At 36.5% G+C, this 18,364-nt stretch overlaps 1 long non-coding RNA gene across 1 annotated transcript; it reads right to left on the bottom strand.

Moving 5' to 3' along the window:
• Window positions 1-6,576: 6,576 nt before the first annotated feature.
• LOC104613382 (uncharacterized) lies at window positions 6,577-9,645 on the bottom strand. The gene is made up of 3 exons (XR_737949.3): window positions 9,345-9,645; window positions 8,512-8,645; window positions 6,577-8,378 (listed from the first exon to the last, which is right to left on the bottom strand). It is a non-coding gene; the product is annotated as an uncharacterized LOC104613382 (long non-coding RNA).
• Window positions 9,646-18,364: the final 8,719 nt, after the last annotated feature.

The raw sequence follows: 18,364 nt of genomic DNA, 5'->3' as shown, positions 1-18,364 counted from the left end.
AATGTGTTGTGTACATGGGCCATATGTACTTGGCCCATGTTAATTTGATAGTGGCTCTTTCGAATATCATGGCTGAATGCACATCATTGCCATGGTGCCTTTAAGATCATTGGATGATCTCCCTTTCTCAGTGGAGGCCACTTCAGTTTCTCCCCAAGAGGAACACTTTGGAACCCTAGCCATTTTGGGCACACTTTGAATCTGGCTTTATGAAAGTCAGTGGGAGCTATTTTGGTTTGACCTAAATCAGATCTAAGGGGTTTTCATTCCCTCCATTAAATATAAGTGCATGTGATAGGGAATTTCATATGATGAATTCTCTAAAGGCCTTCCATCATTAGTATGAAGGTTGGTTGTGTTGGTGGGTGGAGACGCACCATAAAATTGAACTATCCATCTACTAATGCAGTTGGCTGGATTACTTCATGAGATGATAGTCATAGACCGATGTGGGAAGGGCCTATCCTAAAATGGAGGACTCTCTCACAATACATTGGCGTTTACGAACATGATGGATGAACACTTACTAGAAAGAAATGTTTAACGTAAAATGGCTATGAACCTTGTCTAACAGAGGCCAAAGGAAAATCTCATAAGATGAGTGGATGAGATCCTTCACAGAAGGTGGTGGGGTTTTGTAGCGGAAATAATTGGCTCCATGCACTCCATGTGGTTTTCCACATTTTCAGAGATTGAAGGGAATTTTAGAGATGCCCAAAATGGAAATGGAACATACTGATGTATATGCTCCCCACCTGTTAAAGATCTTCCCACCTGTGAACCATGCCTTCAGGGTAAGATGACGAAACGACCATTTAACGATAAAGCTTGAAAGATCTACAGGCACACTTGACCTTATATATACTGATGTATATGCTCCCCTGAATGTTAGGACACGTAATCAACACGTTTATTTTATAACCTTTACCAACAATTATTCTCGGTATGGTTACGTGTACCTAATGAGACATAAGTCTGAATCATTTGAAAAGTTCAAGGAGTTCAGACAAGAAATCAAGAAACAGTTAGGGAGAGAAATTAAAACCCTTTGATCAAATCGAAGTGGTGAATATCTTTCTATCGAATTCAGAGACTACTTAAAGGACAATGGGATAGTATCACAATTAACCCCTCCCGCTGCACCACAGTTAAATGGTGTCGGAGAGGAGGAACCGGACCTTATTGGATATGGTTCGATCACTTCTCATCCACTCAAAATTACTTACATCCTTTTGGGGATACGCATTGGAGATTGCAATTTACGGGCTAAACTGGGTTCCAACCAAATCTGTTCCGAAGACTTCCTTCGAGCTTTAGACCGGTAAGAAACCAAGTGTGAGACACTTGAAGATTTGGGGTTATCCAACACATGTTAAAAGAAATAGTGCTGACAAATTGGAATCTAAGACTAGTCATTGCCTATTTATAGGTTACCCCAAAGGCTCTGTAGGTTATTTATTCTATGATCCGAAAGAATAAAATGTGTTTTGTAGTCGAAATGCCTGTTTCTTAGAAGAAGATTACATCTTGAAGAATTTTCAGCAAGAAGTTGTTCTTGATGAGGAAAGCCCAGGAGTAGTAGGAGATGTCCCATAAACTCTAGATATTCAACCTAGAAGGCCTACCTGAGTATCCAGGCCTCTAGTTCGTTACGGCTATGACCAAGAAAGTTACTTGGTAAAACCACGACAAGTTAGGAGAATCTCATGACTTATGCGAAAGTTATGTTGGACATAGATTCTCTGAAGTGGGTAGATGCCATGAAAACCGAGATGGACTCGATGGAGGAGGGCTCACCGTCTAGGGTGAAAGCAATTGATTGCAAGTGGATTTACAAGAGGAAGAAAGACCCAGATGGTAATATTGAGACTTATAAAGCTCATCTTGTGGCAAAATGATACACTTAGAAAGAGGGAATCGACTATGAGGAGATCTTTTCGCTAGTGGCTATGCTAGTCTTTTAGGATCTTGCTCCCTGTAACAACATACTATAACTACGAGATTTGGCAAATAGATGTCAAAACCGCGTTTCTAAATGGAGATCTTACTGAAGATATTTATATGCAGTAGTCATAGGGATTTATTGCTACAAGTTAGGAACACATGATATGCAAACTTAACTGATCCATATATGGACTGATGTAGGCGTCTAAGAGTTGGAACATCCGATTTGACTCTATTGTCAAATAATTTGACTTTGAGCAAAATCCGGATGAGCTTTGTGTTTACAGAAAAACTAGTGGGGATAAGGTTATGTTTTTGGTTCTATATGTAGATGACATTCTACTCATTAGGAATGATGTATGAATGTTAACTACGGTGAAAGTGTGGTTTTCACAACAGTTCTCCATGAAAGATATTGGAGAAACCATCTATATCTTGGGACTTCGACTCTATAGAGATAGATCGAAAAGGATAATAGGATTATCCCAATCTATTGACATTGACAAAATTGTCAAGAGATACAGTATGGAGAACTCTAAGAAAGAAAATGTTCATTTCAGGCATTTATTCATTCTCTCCTAGGGTATGTCTCCCAAGACTCCCGAAGAGATTGAAGGCATGAAGGATATTCCCTATGCCTCAGCTGTAGGGAGCATCATGTATGCCATACTGTGCACTCGTCCTGACATTGCTTAGGCAGTGAGTGTGGTAAGTAAATACCAGTCTAACCCAGGACAGGAACATGGGACAACTGTGAAAAACATACTGAAATACATTCGAAGGACAAAAGAATTTTGTCTGGTAAACGATGGTAGTTCACTACAGATCCAATGGTATACTGATGCCGATTTCCAATCAGATTCAGATGATAGAAAGTCTACATCTTGGTACATCTTTACGATGGGGGCCTGTGTAGTTAGCTGAAAAAGTAGCAAACAAGATTCCACCACAGATTCTACAACTAAAGCCGAATACATTGCTGCAAGTGAACCTATTAAAGAAGCTGTCCGGATGAAAAAGTTCATTAAGGAATTAGGAGTAGTTTTTTCCAACACATCACCCATTCCACTATTGTGTGACAACAATGGAGCTATAGCTCAGGCTAAGGAGCCGCGAGCCTGCTCGAAGTCGAAGTACATCGAGAGGAAGTACTATGTATTGCAGGAGATAGTTGGTAAAGGGGACGTCCTGATTCAAAAAGTAACGTTGGCGGAGAATGTAGTAGACTCATTGACTAAGCCACTTACACATGAAGTGTTTAAGAAAATGTGGAAAGTATGGGACTCCGGCTTATACTCGATTGGACCTAAGGGCAAGTGAGAGCTATTAGATAGTTATGCACTTCTAATCAGATTGATGTATCTTTTGACATTTATTGTAAATGAATAAAGTACATAATTGATTCGTGTCATTGTGGTGTATTTCTGTATAATACCATTAAACTATACACTTATGAGACTCGTGCTAGTTTAGAATCTTCACAGTTGTTGGATAGATCTATGGAGATTTATTCTGCCAAGGCTAGCACTGATGTGCCACCAAGTTGGTTGGGGTGGCTTGTCTCAGCTACCAGGGTGAGACCTGAAATACTTGTAGTGTGGGTTTTCTTGAAACCTTGAATCGGACCAAAATTCCAGAATTACCCTAGACCTTGGAGATAGATGGGCAAAACTGGAATGTTACACCTGACCCATAGACTCAATTATGATATTGCACTAGGTGTCGGATTGGGCTGTCTTTGATATGCCAATCAGTGAGATCCTTAAAGGGGGTCAAAACCTGGGTATGTTAAGACAGTCCAAAAATTCATTTGAGTGGGTGATCATAGTGACATGATCAACCCCTTTGTCAGATAGAGTGAATGATCGGGTAATGCACTCTTTGATGGAATCTTAAACTGCCAACAGTTGATTTCAAATGTTGAAATTTGTTTTGCATATACGTATATATATATATATATATATTCAAAATGTTTACAAAATCTTTTAATTCTCGGGATCCATGTGAGTAGAGAGTACAACACTGTTCCTTGCAAATGAGGGAGAGACCCTCTCTTGTCAGACAGTGTTTGATCATTATGGCTTGAGAAGTTAAGTGTAAGACCATTGTGGGTAATACTTGATGGTCTAATCTTATATCTGCCCACAGTCCTTGGGTTTTCATAAGGTGGCTGGACCCAATGATCATTTAGCGTAAATGTTGAGCCCATTAAGAGCCCATGGTGATGGACTCAGGGGTTCACTGTCTCCTACAATGAATTCGGTCAGGCCTTGTAACAAAGACTGGACTGAATCCATGTGATTGATGTATAGATAATGTTTGGGTCCCATGCCATACAAAGAGAGCCAACTAGACAGCAGGCTAAAAGGTAAGTGGGCGCATAAGCTTAATAGGCCTAAATCCCAATTCGAGCTGGGATTAAATTAGTTAATTAAAAGGAGGCAAGATCTAATTTATAATCTGATTATGATTAACTGAAAGGATAAGATAAGTCTTATCCATTTAAGAGTCTAGATTCAAATATCAGATTTGGATCAAGAAACTCTTTCCTAATTAGATTGGAAGACTGATTCAAAAATGACTATAAATAGGGGGCGAATTCCTCAGTTTTAACACACAACAACCTATAAAATTCTCTCATATTCTTGCCATCCCTACCCAATTTGATATTTTCTTGTGGAATTGATTAAGAAAGGTTCTTGATATTGTTTCTTGGTTGAAGAAACGATTTGAAGATGTGCTTACCAGTCCTATTCGATTCTTGCTGAAGAGCTATCCTGCTGATCCTGTTTCATCATACACTATGTCATCTTCAGTGGAAGCGGGTTTTGGTCTTTTCTTTGGGCGTAAACATCTTCATTGGGAGTTACTGCTACTTTGTATCAGGTATATCATTCTCCTTCCTTTTGGTTTCAGATCTAATCCGGTTTTGGATTGAAGATTGATCATTGAAAATGCGGTTTTCTAAAATAGGGAATGCAATTCCCAGATGGAAGAGAGAAATTTTTGAAATTTTGCCCATCCTTCTTATAGGGTTCGGCCATCCATATGATGGATCTCTCATCCCTTCAAACTTTACTTGGGAGCAATTCATCTTGAATCTCTTTCCACTTAAGGTTACATTTCATTGTGATGAAGAAATTAGGTTTTCTAAACTACCTAACTAATTCAATTGAATCATGATATTTATGCCGCATGTCTCGTGGTCCTCCAATAAATGATGCAATCAATACTATTCTTCTTCCAATTTTACTACCATTTGTCTCACCAAACAATACACAATCTACTATTCCTTGGTACAATTGTGCATGAATTTTTTATTGACTTTGATGATAGTAGTCAAACCTTGTACTTTCAAGCTTAATATACATATCAACAACAAATTGATGCAGAAGCCTCTTAGCTAACCAGATTATTGAGCGATCATTTATTCTAATTTGTTAGAGATTACTATAAAATTGTCGACATGACACAGTTGTCCCTTTATCTCCTATGATAATATCTGTGCATAAAAATTGTACATAATGCCATTAGGATTTTTTTGTGGGAATTTATTGTAAATGTTGTTTCATTTCAATAGAAATAGTTTGTTACCTTCTTCCTGATTGAAAATATCTTTGATGGATGTAAAATTCCATACTGTGGAATTTTGTAATGGATGCCCCCCAAATCTTGTAATGGAATCTTTTTTAGGGATATTTGGGTGCCATCCAACTTCTCCCTTTGGGAATAATAGGGGATATTGTAGGGGATCATAACATCCATAGTAATGCTTCACTCTATGCCTACTTCCTGAACATGCATGAACAACAATGTCTCTTTCTTCTTGACCGCTTCCATTGCTTCCCTCAATCCATATTGCTGCAACTTTATCTGTTGATGGTGCATTATAAACCCTTTGATCTATCTTGACATCGCTTTTGATGCAAATATGATACTCTTCTAAAGAGTTAAGATCTTTGAGATTTCGAAAGAATTGGGAATATGTATTAATAGAAAGAAACTTGATGAGGTTCTCCATAGTTCCTCGATTTAATTTCTTGTCACCCACCTTACTCATTCTATTTTGGACTTCATTTTCTGTGTCATAGAAGTACAATTGCGAGAAGCATGGTCCATTATCTGAAGGTGTAAGTGATGGTAGATCATAGTATATTTGACCTTGAGTTTGAAATGTAAAAGCACCTTTATTGGAAGTGGCCAATTCTTTATCAAGCTTTACACCAAATGATGTAAAGGAAAATATACTATTGTAAGCTCTGATATTTGACTGGAATTCAACAACATCATCATAACCTGAGGTGTATAACTTATATAATTCATCTGACACTAGATTGGATTCTAGAATAACTTGTCCATTGTAGCAGCAAAAAGTGGGAGGCTCATATTGGAATCCTTTGGCACCACAAAACTGACATGAAGGGACTTTCTTCAATTCAGGTATGGAAGATGTAGTTGAGAGATGATTAATTACACCTACATATTAGTTATTAAACATGAACATGCTTGTTGTATGTGTAAAAGTTTTAATGGAATATAAGATCATGAATATAGAGAAATCAAGCTTTATACACTTCAAGAAGAGGAACCCAATGGGAGCAAGTTAGAAGCAAACAAAAATGGGACTTGGTGTTTATTCTTTAAACAAATATGAACCACAATTTTTTGGGGCATCAATGTTAGGCTACCAATTTTTTTTTTCTTTTTTCGGGTGGGGGGGGGGGGGGGGTATTACATATTACAGTACAAAGGAATCAGGGTATAGGGTAGAGCAAGCCACAAGGTGCATGTGAAGCCCACTAGCCATACCATGGAGAGCCAGTTGCTTCATGGATTTGATCCCACACCAACTACTTTGAGGGCTGCCAAGTGACCATCTCAACAACTTGGAGGGATATTTTCATTTAAAATAGTAGAAAAATATGCAATTACACTACACCCAGCATATAGATAATAGCTTTTCTATGGATAGACAAAAATATGGGAAATAAATAAACCTATAAATCCAAGAAAAACTATAGAACTTTGCAAGAGATTTGAATATGTCCAATCTTATAAAACCTAAACTACTATTGAAAATCTAGAAAAAAAAAGCTAAGTTTCCTATCAACGAAGACACTTCAAACAACATCGCCGGAGTGAAAAATTATATCTTTCACTTTTCATAAACCTCAACAAATGAGATGAAACCCTTCACCATAATATGGTCCAAGGAATGGAATATCATCCTTAGACTGAATTGCATACTAGAAAGATCCTTCTTTCCTCCCTCCGCCCTTCTTTCCTCTGTTTTCTATTTCTTTTTCTTCTTTATTTTTGGGTGGGGGAGGGGAGGGTGGTTATTACTTATTGGGTGTATTCAAGAAAGCACAATCTGTAGTTAAATTTCCTACTTGGATTTCTGAGCCCTTTGGGCTATGGATTAAAAGCAAGGACTTATCATATATGGAGAACAATCAGGAGACAATCGGAGGAGGAATTTATGAATTTCATTGCTTTAACAATTTTCGTGTATTACATAGAAGACATAGGACTCAGGCATGGAGATAGAGTAAGGTGCATGTGAAAGATACTTATCTTCAAAAAAATAAATAACGATGTCTGAAATGCCAACAAAGTGTATGGGTTTTTAACATAATTTCAAATTTTCTTTTCGGTGGTTAAGCTAGAAATAATAGACATAATTAAATTCAGAAACCAGCACACAACCAAACACAAAGAGCGAAGTACTTACCTTGTTATCTTGCTTATCTCTTCGATATTTCTTCATACACTTACCCTGCATCTTCAGTAACTATTTATGGATATAACCAAACAAATCAATTTGTATTTTTGTATTTAACCTGAACTTGAAGTCATCTACATGAACTCTTCCCAATTCCACATCCCTAACTTCATATTTTATTTTCTCCTTAAAACTTCTGTATAATGCCCACTTATGAAATATTCAACGATGATCAAGTTATAAAGGGACAATTTGCAATTAATATATTAATAATTCTATCAAATAACAAGTGATACACTTCTTCTTACTTCAGATATTTGAACCAAGATTTTTTTAATCCTAAAAATGTATAATAGAATATAATGAATAAATTAACATATAAATCATAACTTCTAGAATATGCCTTCTACGACTTATCTGGTTTAAAGTGCATGTAAAAAGAATATGCCTTCTATTGATATATGTTGTAATGAAATCTATTGAGCTAGTTTTTCTCCTACCCAAAAAAGGGTTGGTTAATATAGATTAGAGTGGAAATCGAAAAGCCAGAAAAAAGAGATTCTCACTCAATAACATTGTGTCACTGCGAATAGAGAAGCTGCAAGACATCATTGGAGGAAGAGACATCAAGGGCTTCATAAGTTCATATTTTGCTTGGAAATGGTAGTGAAGCGTATGGATGTTGGTCAAGAGGAGACTAAGCAAGAGGCTGACATAGAGAAATGAACAAGGGGTGGAAAGTATTCTCAGAACTTCATTGAGTTAACCAACAACGCTAGAGAGAGAAATAAGTTATAGCAGTTCAGAAAGAGAGAGAAAGAAATAGAGACATGGATTCTTACCTGAGGTTGCTACCAATCGGTTTTAAGTTGGGATGTAAGCTCCGATCGAATGTAGAGTTGGCTTGAAGCACAATATAAATGATCTGCTTTCGACTATTGCTTGAAGCATGACATAGATGGTGTCGGTGGAGCTTCTGAAAGGAGAAAAGAGGTTTGGCGTGGGAGATAAAAAGGAAAAAAAAGGTTGAAAATAGAGTTTAGCGGGAGAGAGAAAAGAGGAAAACTATTAAATATATGAATTGATATGGGCTATTGCTACGGTTAACTAAAACTTGACCATGACAATATCATTAGTGGTGCATATGAGTCGATTAATGGTTACAGACAACTAAAATCCGTGGCTGCAAACAGTTTTGTAGCCACATATCAAGTGCCCATAGCTAAAGATTACTTACTGAAATAAATTGTAGCCATGGACATACGAAGTTTGTAGTTATATCTCATGTTTTAGCCACGGATTTTTATGTTCATAGCAAGATTGCAGTAGCTATATACCTATTTTCTTGTAGTGACTGAAATTATGAGATACCGGGATAGGGAAATCCACCTTCGAAGCTATGTTGAAGTTCCAAACATGGATAGTGATCCTTTGGAGAGGTAGGTAGATGCAAAGGGGAGATGGTTTAGATTTAGAAGGGACTTCCATCTACAGGTGAGTACATACCGTCCCATTCAAGAATGATCTGATGTAAGTTAGGGCTTTAAAAGAGCTAAATGGTGAAAAAGAAAATCGCAAATTGAAGCAGGGAGAGATGCTTTAGCTTTAGGGCTGAAAATGTAGCAAAGGATCAGCAAAAGTATTGAATAGAATGGCAAAACAAGATTGTAGATACCTGGTGTATGACTTTTTTGAGTACCCGAAATCTCCTCTAGGCGACTCTGGGTTTGGCTCATCACCTCCAACATGAATGAACAGGAACTTACAACAACTGAAATCAATAAAGAGAATGTCAGCGGTTCAGCATCTCCGGCAATGGCTACTAGATGGACTAGCAATGACAAATAATCATGTGAAAAAGCAAGGGAATTTCTTAAGAAAGCTTAAGAGTTTCAAATTTTATAGAAGAAATATATATCAACCCTTCACTGTAGTGCTAAAATCGAGAAAAAATGCATAGAACAATACAGTAAGAGGCTTTATTAAGAAAGTTAAATGAAAGAAAAATATTACCACAGGAGCGAGGTATGTAATGCTCTATTTGGTTTGTGGGATGTCGATGAGAAAAATGGAATATTTCAAAAATATTCCTTTTTCTCATATTTGTTTTGAGGGAAAGATGGGGATGGGATGCGAGATCCCAAAATCACGGATTCGAGGTCGCACAAAAATAGTTTGACCTCGGTGAGAAAACTCAAATTTCCATCTCCCTCCTCCCGTAAAACGACCACGCCGAAGGTCCCACGTGCATTAACAAAGAAATCCGACAATACAGTCCTATTCAATGGCACCAACGCAGCTGTCCGACACCAATGCCACCGCCAGCGTAGGGGAATCGACACAATGACCAAAATCCAAAGCAACTTCTCCATTCAGATAGAAGAAGTTGACACTGAATGGAAACTTACAAAGGAATCTGCTAGTACGCCACAGCCGCTCTCGTCATTTCTGGTTCTGTGGTGCTAGAGTAGTGGAGACGAAAAACGAAGAAGAAGAAGAAGAAGAAGAAGAAGAAGAGAGAGAAAGAGAGAGATTATAGAGGGGATGCGCAAATCTACTGCTGCTGCAACTTGTAGCAGCGGTGACGAAATGGAGCGAGAGAGAAAATGGGGGAAGAAGGGAAGAAGAAGGTCAGGGAGAGAGAGCGGGAGAGGGAGGCCGGAGATGGGTTCAGATCCGCCGCTTCTCTTCCTAGTCGCTGCTCTGTTCGATGGAGAGGAGGACGAGGGTGAATAGTGGGTTCCTTCGTAAACTTCTCCCCCTTTTTACATTTTCTCATCCCATTCCATCCCAATAAAATCAAACAATGGAAACTTAAATTTTTACACTTTTCCATCCCATCCCATCTTTTCCCGTCCCACCCAAATCTTCCCACAAACCAAATGGCGCCTAATGCTTCGACATCTTTAGAGAGAGACTAGCTCCAAGGGAGCAACAGCTCGCAACTCAGAGAGGGAAAGAGGCCTTTTAGCAAGTTTTTTCAAATTCCTGCAATACACGATAAGTAACTATGCTAGAATAGAAGAAGAAGAAGAAAGAACACTACTTGTTTGTTCGATTATTTGGCTACACTAGAAGAATTCTTGTGCGGGACAAGAGAGATTCGTGGTTTTAAGAAAATGAAAGGATTTTCGAGCATGGGAGATGAACCTTTTTCATGAGTTCTCTTTCATTAAATCTTAGTCGTTTGTTGTCATTTGATCCTGTTAAAAGAAAATCTTAATGTATTAAATAAAAAATATGTCTACAATAACAAATAGAAAACTGCCGCTGTAACCAATACACACTCTTGCAGCGGTTTTGGAGAATTGCTACTTAAAAAGGGTTATATAGCGATGCTGTCTCTTGTGCTTCTAAGAAATCCATTGGTATTTGCCCATGTTGTTGTAGTGCTTTTTTGAGAATCTACCCTACTTTTCTAGAATGGAGCCCTCACCTTCTATTCCTCTTTATTCTAATTTGGGTGATGTTTTTATTCCACTTTCAACCATTGAGGAGCCTCTTTGACCATTGATTCATAGAGTGTATTCTAGATGAGATCGAAAGTTTGCATAAGTTTCTATACTAGGTCCAACTCTAGCTTTTGATCCTCTACTAATGTCTTCACTATTGTCAGATCTCCTTAATCAAACCTTTATCTTTCCATTGCTCTTTGTAATGGTAAGTGTACTTTCAATAATCATCCTATTTCACATTATGTTTCCTTGGTTCATTTATCCCTTGCCCATCAGAAATTTGTTTCTCTCCTATATTTTGTTTCCATTCCCCATTCTATCTAGGAAGCTCTTGCCTCCCTTGACTAAAAGCATGCAGTGGATGAAGAATTCCAACCATACTTGGAACCTTACATCCTTGCCCCATGGGAAATGAACAATTTCGTTGTCAGTGGGTATATACAATCAAGCATCGATAAGATGGTAGTATTAAGAGGTTTAAAGCCCGATTGCTGGCCAAGGGCTATACGTACTACATAGACATATGATGTTGATTACTCAAAAACTCTTTCCCTTGTTTCCAAAATAGGCCAAGTCCGGGTGCTTATTTCCTTGGCTGCTTATTTTGATTGGCCACTTTTTCAACTTGATGTCAAGAATGCCTTCCTCAAATGTGATCTACAAGAGGAAGTGTACATGAAGCAACCTTTTGGGTATGTTGCTCAAGGGGAGGTAGGAAATGTGTGTAAACTACGAAAAGCTATCTATGGGCTAAAGCAATTTCCACAAACTAGGTTTGGCCACTTTAGTAGTGTGGTAAAGAAATTTGGCTTTAAACAATGTAGTGTTGATTGTTCTATTTTTAATAGAATTACTCCATTTGGGAAGATTATTCTAGTTGTGTATGTTGATGATATTGTTCTTACAGGTAGTGGTATACAAAGATTATTGAATTGAAAAGTTTTTAGTAACAACGTTTTCAAATCAAGGATCTAGGTTCCTAGAAGTACTTCTTGGGTATTAAAGTTGCCCATTCAAAGTGGGGAATCTCTCTATTACAAAGGAAGTATGTTTTAGATTTGTTTGATGAGATTGGGATATTAGGTGCCAAACCAATTGAGACATCCATGGATCCTAATGTGAAGATGATTGATTGTCAGGGAGAGTTGTTGAGCAACCTTGGAATGTATAGGAGGCTAGTTGGCAAACTTATTTACCTAACAATTACCCATCCTAATATCTCTTTTAGTGTAGGTGTGCTGAGCCAATTTATATACAAGCCTACAACTACTTACTAGAAAAGGTGATGCTAGAGTGTTGAGATACCTAAAAAGGTGCTCTGGGTCATCGTCTATTGTATAAGAAAAGGGGAGAATTATCCTTGGAAGGGTAATCAGATACAAATTGGGCAAGATTATTAATGAACATGAAGTCTACCACTAGTTATTGTACCTTCCTATGAGTCTAGTCACAAAAAAACAAGAAACATAGTGTAGTTGGCAAAAAATAGTGTTGAAGCTGAGTACAAGGCAATAGCATACCCCACTTGTGAATTAATTTGGTTAAAGCATGTCCTCTAGGAGATTGGCATTCCTATTAGCAAGCTAATCAATCTCTTTTGTTGAAGCTAAGTACAAGGCAATGGCATGCACCACTTGTGAATTAATTTGGTTAAATCATGTCATCTAGGAGATTGACATTCCTATTAGCAAGCTAATCAAGCTCTTCTGTGATAATTAAGCTACCACTCACATTGCTTCCAATCTAGTTTTTCATGAGAGGATTGCACCTTAAAGTTGATTGCCATTTTGTAAGAGAAATTGTAACAAGTGGAGATGTTGTTACACCATATGTGAGATCAAAAGATCAGCTAGTTGACTTATTCATTAAGAGTTTAAGTCATACCAAGATGAGTTATATTTGTAACATGCTTGAGCTTTATGATATATATATTCTCCAGGTTGAACGGGAGTGTTAAAGTCCAGTAGTAAGGGTATTTTTGTCTTTTCCTTATTTCTAATCTATTTGGTGTGTGCAACTTATGGAGGGCATTTTTGTAATTTTTTATTCTTATTAGAAGTTTAATATACTTGGTTGACACGAGGGAAAAGTTTAGTTTTGAATATACCATCTTAGATGACTATTTTCTTACTTTTCTTCTTCCTTCTCCTCTAGCTTCAAGCTTAACAGAACTAATTTCTTCACCTTTTTTCTTATGTATGTATGTATAATAATTGTGAAATACACCTCTAATAATTTAGACAACATAGAAAAGAGAAAAAAAGAAAAGAAGAAAGAGAAGTTTCAATAGAAGTTTGAAGAAGGAGATGAGAGAAAAGAAGGGAAGAGAAAAAGAGAAGAGTTTGGTTTCTTTTTCTCTAGCCCCTATAGATCTCTTTTATTTCTTTTAATTCTAATCTAAGTACAATTCCATGAGCCCTTAGTGGGGTGGGAACAACAAGATGTAAGAAATATGTTTACAAATACAATGGGTTGTACATTGCCACTTACCCTTTTTACAACAATGGGAAGGCCAAGGTCTGGAAAAGGGGATGTTGGTGGTGGAGATGTTAGACTTTTCCTCACTTCAGTGATTAGAAGCACATCAAACTCAACTAAAGATGTGGGAATAACCTGTGTTTGCCTTAGTCTTTGTCGTTGGTACCACTTTTGGAGAATATGATGAGTGGTAAAAATAGGAGGACTAATAAGAGGAGTGGGAGGAATAAGAATATGAGACTTAAAAGGAAACAAGCCCTCTATGGGAGTGGAAATAACTATGGAGGGCTCAATACAAGACTCAAGAACTTACAAGAGAAGGGATAAAGAAAACAGTTTAGGAGGATTCTCCCCCTCAAAAGGATGACTGTAAAAGGGAATTGACTTTGTAAAGGTAACATCCATGGAATCAAAACAATAGTACCCTTTCTGTGTTGAAGCATAGTCAAGGATGATACATTTCTAAGCCTTGGGTTCAAATTTATGTCTCTTAGAACTGGGAATGTGAACATAGTAAGTGCAACCAAAGACATGTAAAGTAATGGAGAAAACCTCAACACCAAGAAAGAAAGTATCAAAAGGAGACTTTTAACCCCAAGACTCGAGAAGGCATATGGTTAATAAGATAAGTGGCTTTTAAAATTGCATCACCCCAAAATTTTATAGGAACATGGGTAGCAAAAAGAATATTCTTTGTAACTTCCACAATATGTCTATTTTCCCTCTCGGCTACTCCATTTTATTGTAGAGTAAAGGCACAAGAACACTGATAAACAATCCCAAAATTTTCAAGGTAGGAGGTACGATTACTCTCAAAATATTCTTTAACATTGTTTGATCAAAATATTTTTATGTGGGTGTCAAACTGTGCAAGTATATATTCATGGAACTGTTGCATAAGTTTAGGCATTTCATGATGATAGTGCATAAGGTAGATCCAAGTATATTATGAAAAGTTATCAATAAACAATATAAAATACTTATAACCACCCATACAAGGTAAATGGTAAAACCCCTCCACTCATTAAAGTGAATAATATTAAAAGGAATAGTCGATCTTTTATTACTTGCGGGATAAGTGTTCTGACAATGCTTTGAGAACTCACAAGACTCATAGTGTAGACTCGATGGACTTATTCCTTTAAATAGTTTTGGAAATAACTGACTAAATGAAGAAAAAGACAAATGACTGAATTGACAATGACATAACATAATACAACTAATGGACTCTGAAACAAAAACAGTTCTCCGAGGTTGTACTTGGCTCTACTTAGGCATGTTTAATAGATATATTCGCCTCATGGCTACTCTCAATCACCTTCTAAGATTTCATGTCCTAAAAAACATAGTATAATGGGAAAAAAAATCACACTACAATTTAGGAATTTAGTTAAATTACTAATTGAAAGCAATTAGGTATTAAGTTTAGGTATATAAAGAACAAACGATAAGGTCAAGGCATGTGGGATTTTAATATCTCCCTTCCTGTGATAGGAGCAAGAAAGCCATCAACAAGAGATATTTTGTATTGGACAAAAAGGAATTGGTAAGAGGTGAATAAGTATAAAACATAATTCATGTGATTAGAAGAATCAATTATCCAAGGGATTTTATGAGTACCTAAAATAGTAGCATTTGTAGTGGCACGGATACTTGAGTGTGCATATGCAGAGGAAGGAAATGTCTCTGATGAAGTAGATGTTGTACTAGTAGGCTTCAAATGATTGATTATTCGGCCATACTTCTCATACTTAACCATGGCGGCTGCAAGTTGCTTTCTCATTAATTTCTCACCACTTTGTCCATGTTCACTCTATGAAGAGGTGATACATTTGCATTTCCACTTGTCTTAGATTATTCACATCATTCTTCAATTTATAGGCCCGAGAAACATTCAACTTTTGGGAATAACTAATTTTTCATATTAGTTAATGGAAATGGAATTGATACCTTCGGTTTTTTCAAAAATACCAAACTGATTGGTTTGATTAAACAATTTTTTTTGTTCAATTTCATTGGTTCAATTCAATTTTTGATGAACACACCTATCAAGAATGAAGAGAGAAGGATGAAGGTTCTTTTTTTTCATCGTTTCATTGAACTCTTATAAAACCTTAAGACAAATTAAGAATTCTATTACCCTATTGGTTTTCTATTTTACTCTTTTTTTATTTAACCCATAATTACCAAAGTAAATTTCCATATGTTTTAAGCTTTAATCATTTATTCTTGAGGTTTATGCCTTTCTACACCTTATGCCTTGATGCTTGAGTCTTATGCCTCTTTCTAACAAAGTTATGAGGCTTAATCCTTGAGGCAAAATTTGTGTTCCTCGCTGCAAGGTATAAGTCTTTTAAAACCATGTCTAAAGGTGTCAATTAGAAAATGACCTAATAATTGAGATGGCCACTTAGCACCCCTTTGAATATGAAGGTGTGGGATCAAACCCACACAGTTGCATGCTCTTTTGTTGTAAGACTAATGGACGTTGCACCCTTTTTTATCTCTACCTATTAATCCCCTATAATGTGTATTATGCAATACGAAGAATTATGTATTGCCATTGTCTTTGGTTCACTTTCATCATGGTTGGGGGTTGTGGTTTGTAGGATAGGCTACTCCATTTTGTGGAATGCTAGGGCCTATTAATTTTTTGTTAAGACATTTACCACTTACCCAAGTAAGTGTTTTTCAATTATTTTTACCCATAAAATGCAATTATTATAAAGGGCAATTTTATCCTACAATGTCTTGTCAGCTTTTTTCCCATGTGAGAAAGTTATTTACCCATTTGGGAGGTGGTTCCCGGGTAAGTGGTACCCATGAAAAAGTAATTTACCACAACACCCACAATTTACTTAAAAGTGAAACACCAAAAAGTTGGTCAATGGGGACCATTTTCCCATTGACCCACTTTCCCCTCCCATTTACTTAATAAAGGGTCCTTAAAGGCAAAGAAAGAAAATTTTCATCTAGTGAAGTGGGATTAGGTGCATGGACAAAATAGATGGGGAGCTTTGGGATAAGGAGAGGAAGGCTAGGCATTGTTGAGAAAGTGGTTTTGGAGATATGAAGTGCAAAGAAATTCTTTTTGGAAGAAAATAGTTGCTTATAAGTATTGTGTGGCGAATTGTGGGTGGGACTCAAAAGAAGTATCATCATAAGAGGCGTGTGTGTGGAAAGGAATAATGAATTTTTGGTTAGCATTTTTAAGTTTGTCTCTTTCAAAGTTGGGGATGAAGAAAATATATGGTTTTGGGAAGATAATTGGTTGGGCATTGGTAAATTTTGTGAATTGTATCGAAGACTATGTATCTTGATTGGGAATCAAAAATTCAGAAGAACACTATTTGATTGGTTGGTTTAAGAGTGTGTGAATATTTTAAAAAAATAACAATTGGAGTTGCAAGTAGAGAGAAAATGAGAAATAATGTGAAATGGTGGAAAGAAAGTTGGGGGTAAGTCCACAAATTATTATTAAGAAAAATTATTCAAAATGAACTGAAACTTCTCTTTTATTTTACAAAAAAGATTTAAACATGTTTTTTTAAATACAAACAGAAGTGTGTAACAACAAAAGAAAAGCCTTCTTACTCCTACAAGTAGATTGAACCAAATTAGCAATTCAAAGTCAAAAACTGCCTTCTTGTACACTAGAGGAACTACTTCCTTTGTCAATAGTGGTTTCTTCACTCAAGCCAAAAAAAGATCATCACCCTTTAGAGCCAAGTCATAAAAGTTTTGCAATGTTTGGGAGTGCTTATTGGGATAAGCACTTATCCCGAAAAGCAGCTAAAAAAGCTTGATTTGGTGTTTGGTAATACTTCAAAGAACTTTCCCTCAACTTTCTGCTTCTCTATTTATTTCTATCAAACCAAACTTACGTTTCTCTCTTCATTTCTATCAAACCAAACACATTATTCTCAAGATTTGAAGCCTATTTTGCTAAAGCGTGATAAGTGGGTTATGATCAACCACTTTGTGCAGAAATTAAAGCTTATATGAAGGTTAGGCAGATCTACAAGAAAGGCTATTACTCGTATACATACATAGATACATATACCTATCTATTTATTTATCTATTATATGCACGCACGAACACACACACACTACTAGGGATGTTCAGATTTGGTTTAAGTCAATTTGGTTCTGTTTATTTGGTTTTTGTTTTGGTAATTTTTAAAATACCACTTTTCCATTTTAGGTTAGGTTTGAGAAAAGATTTCAACCGAATTAACCAAAACAAATAAATATATTTATATTTTAATTATAACATTAATATTAATAATGGTATTAATATATATTTATATTTATATTAGTATATATAGTTTAATAGTAAATATTAATATAAACATAACATACATTTATATTTTAATAAACATAATTAACCAATTTAAAACCAAACTGAATCGTTTTCAATTCAATTCAGTTTTAAAGCCTAATGCAGTTCGATTCGGTTCGTTTCAGTTAGGTTCCATTTCTAAACCGAACTGAACCAACCGAATGAACATGGGATCCACTTTTGCAGATGGTGTTAACCGTTGGGAGAAGTGATTGTCCTTTGTTGTTTTTTTCCTCTGGATCTAGTAACACTATAACAGGTATTAAATTTCTGTGAACCATCATCATCCAAACGTAATCATAAGAACAAGCGCCTCCTACATGGCCTTTGCTCAATGCATTGTTGCAACGGGTCCCAGAAAAAAGATGAGAGGGGGGGGGGGATGATCACTAATTTATACTTTATAGTACCCAATCAAAC

Source organism: Nelumbo nucifera, chromosome 4 (genome assembly GCF_055504915.1).
Source record: "Nelumbo nucifera cultivar China Antique chromosome 4, China Antique-T2T, whole genome shotgun sequence".
In the NCBI taxonomy this organism is placed as follows: Eukaryota; Viridiplantae; Streptophyta; class Magnoliopsida; order Proteales; family Nelumbonaceae; genus Nelumbo; species Nelumbo nucifera.
The sequence above is the reverse complement of the archived record's forward strand: the minus strand, read 5'-3'. Positions and strand labels throughout refer to the sequence as shown.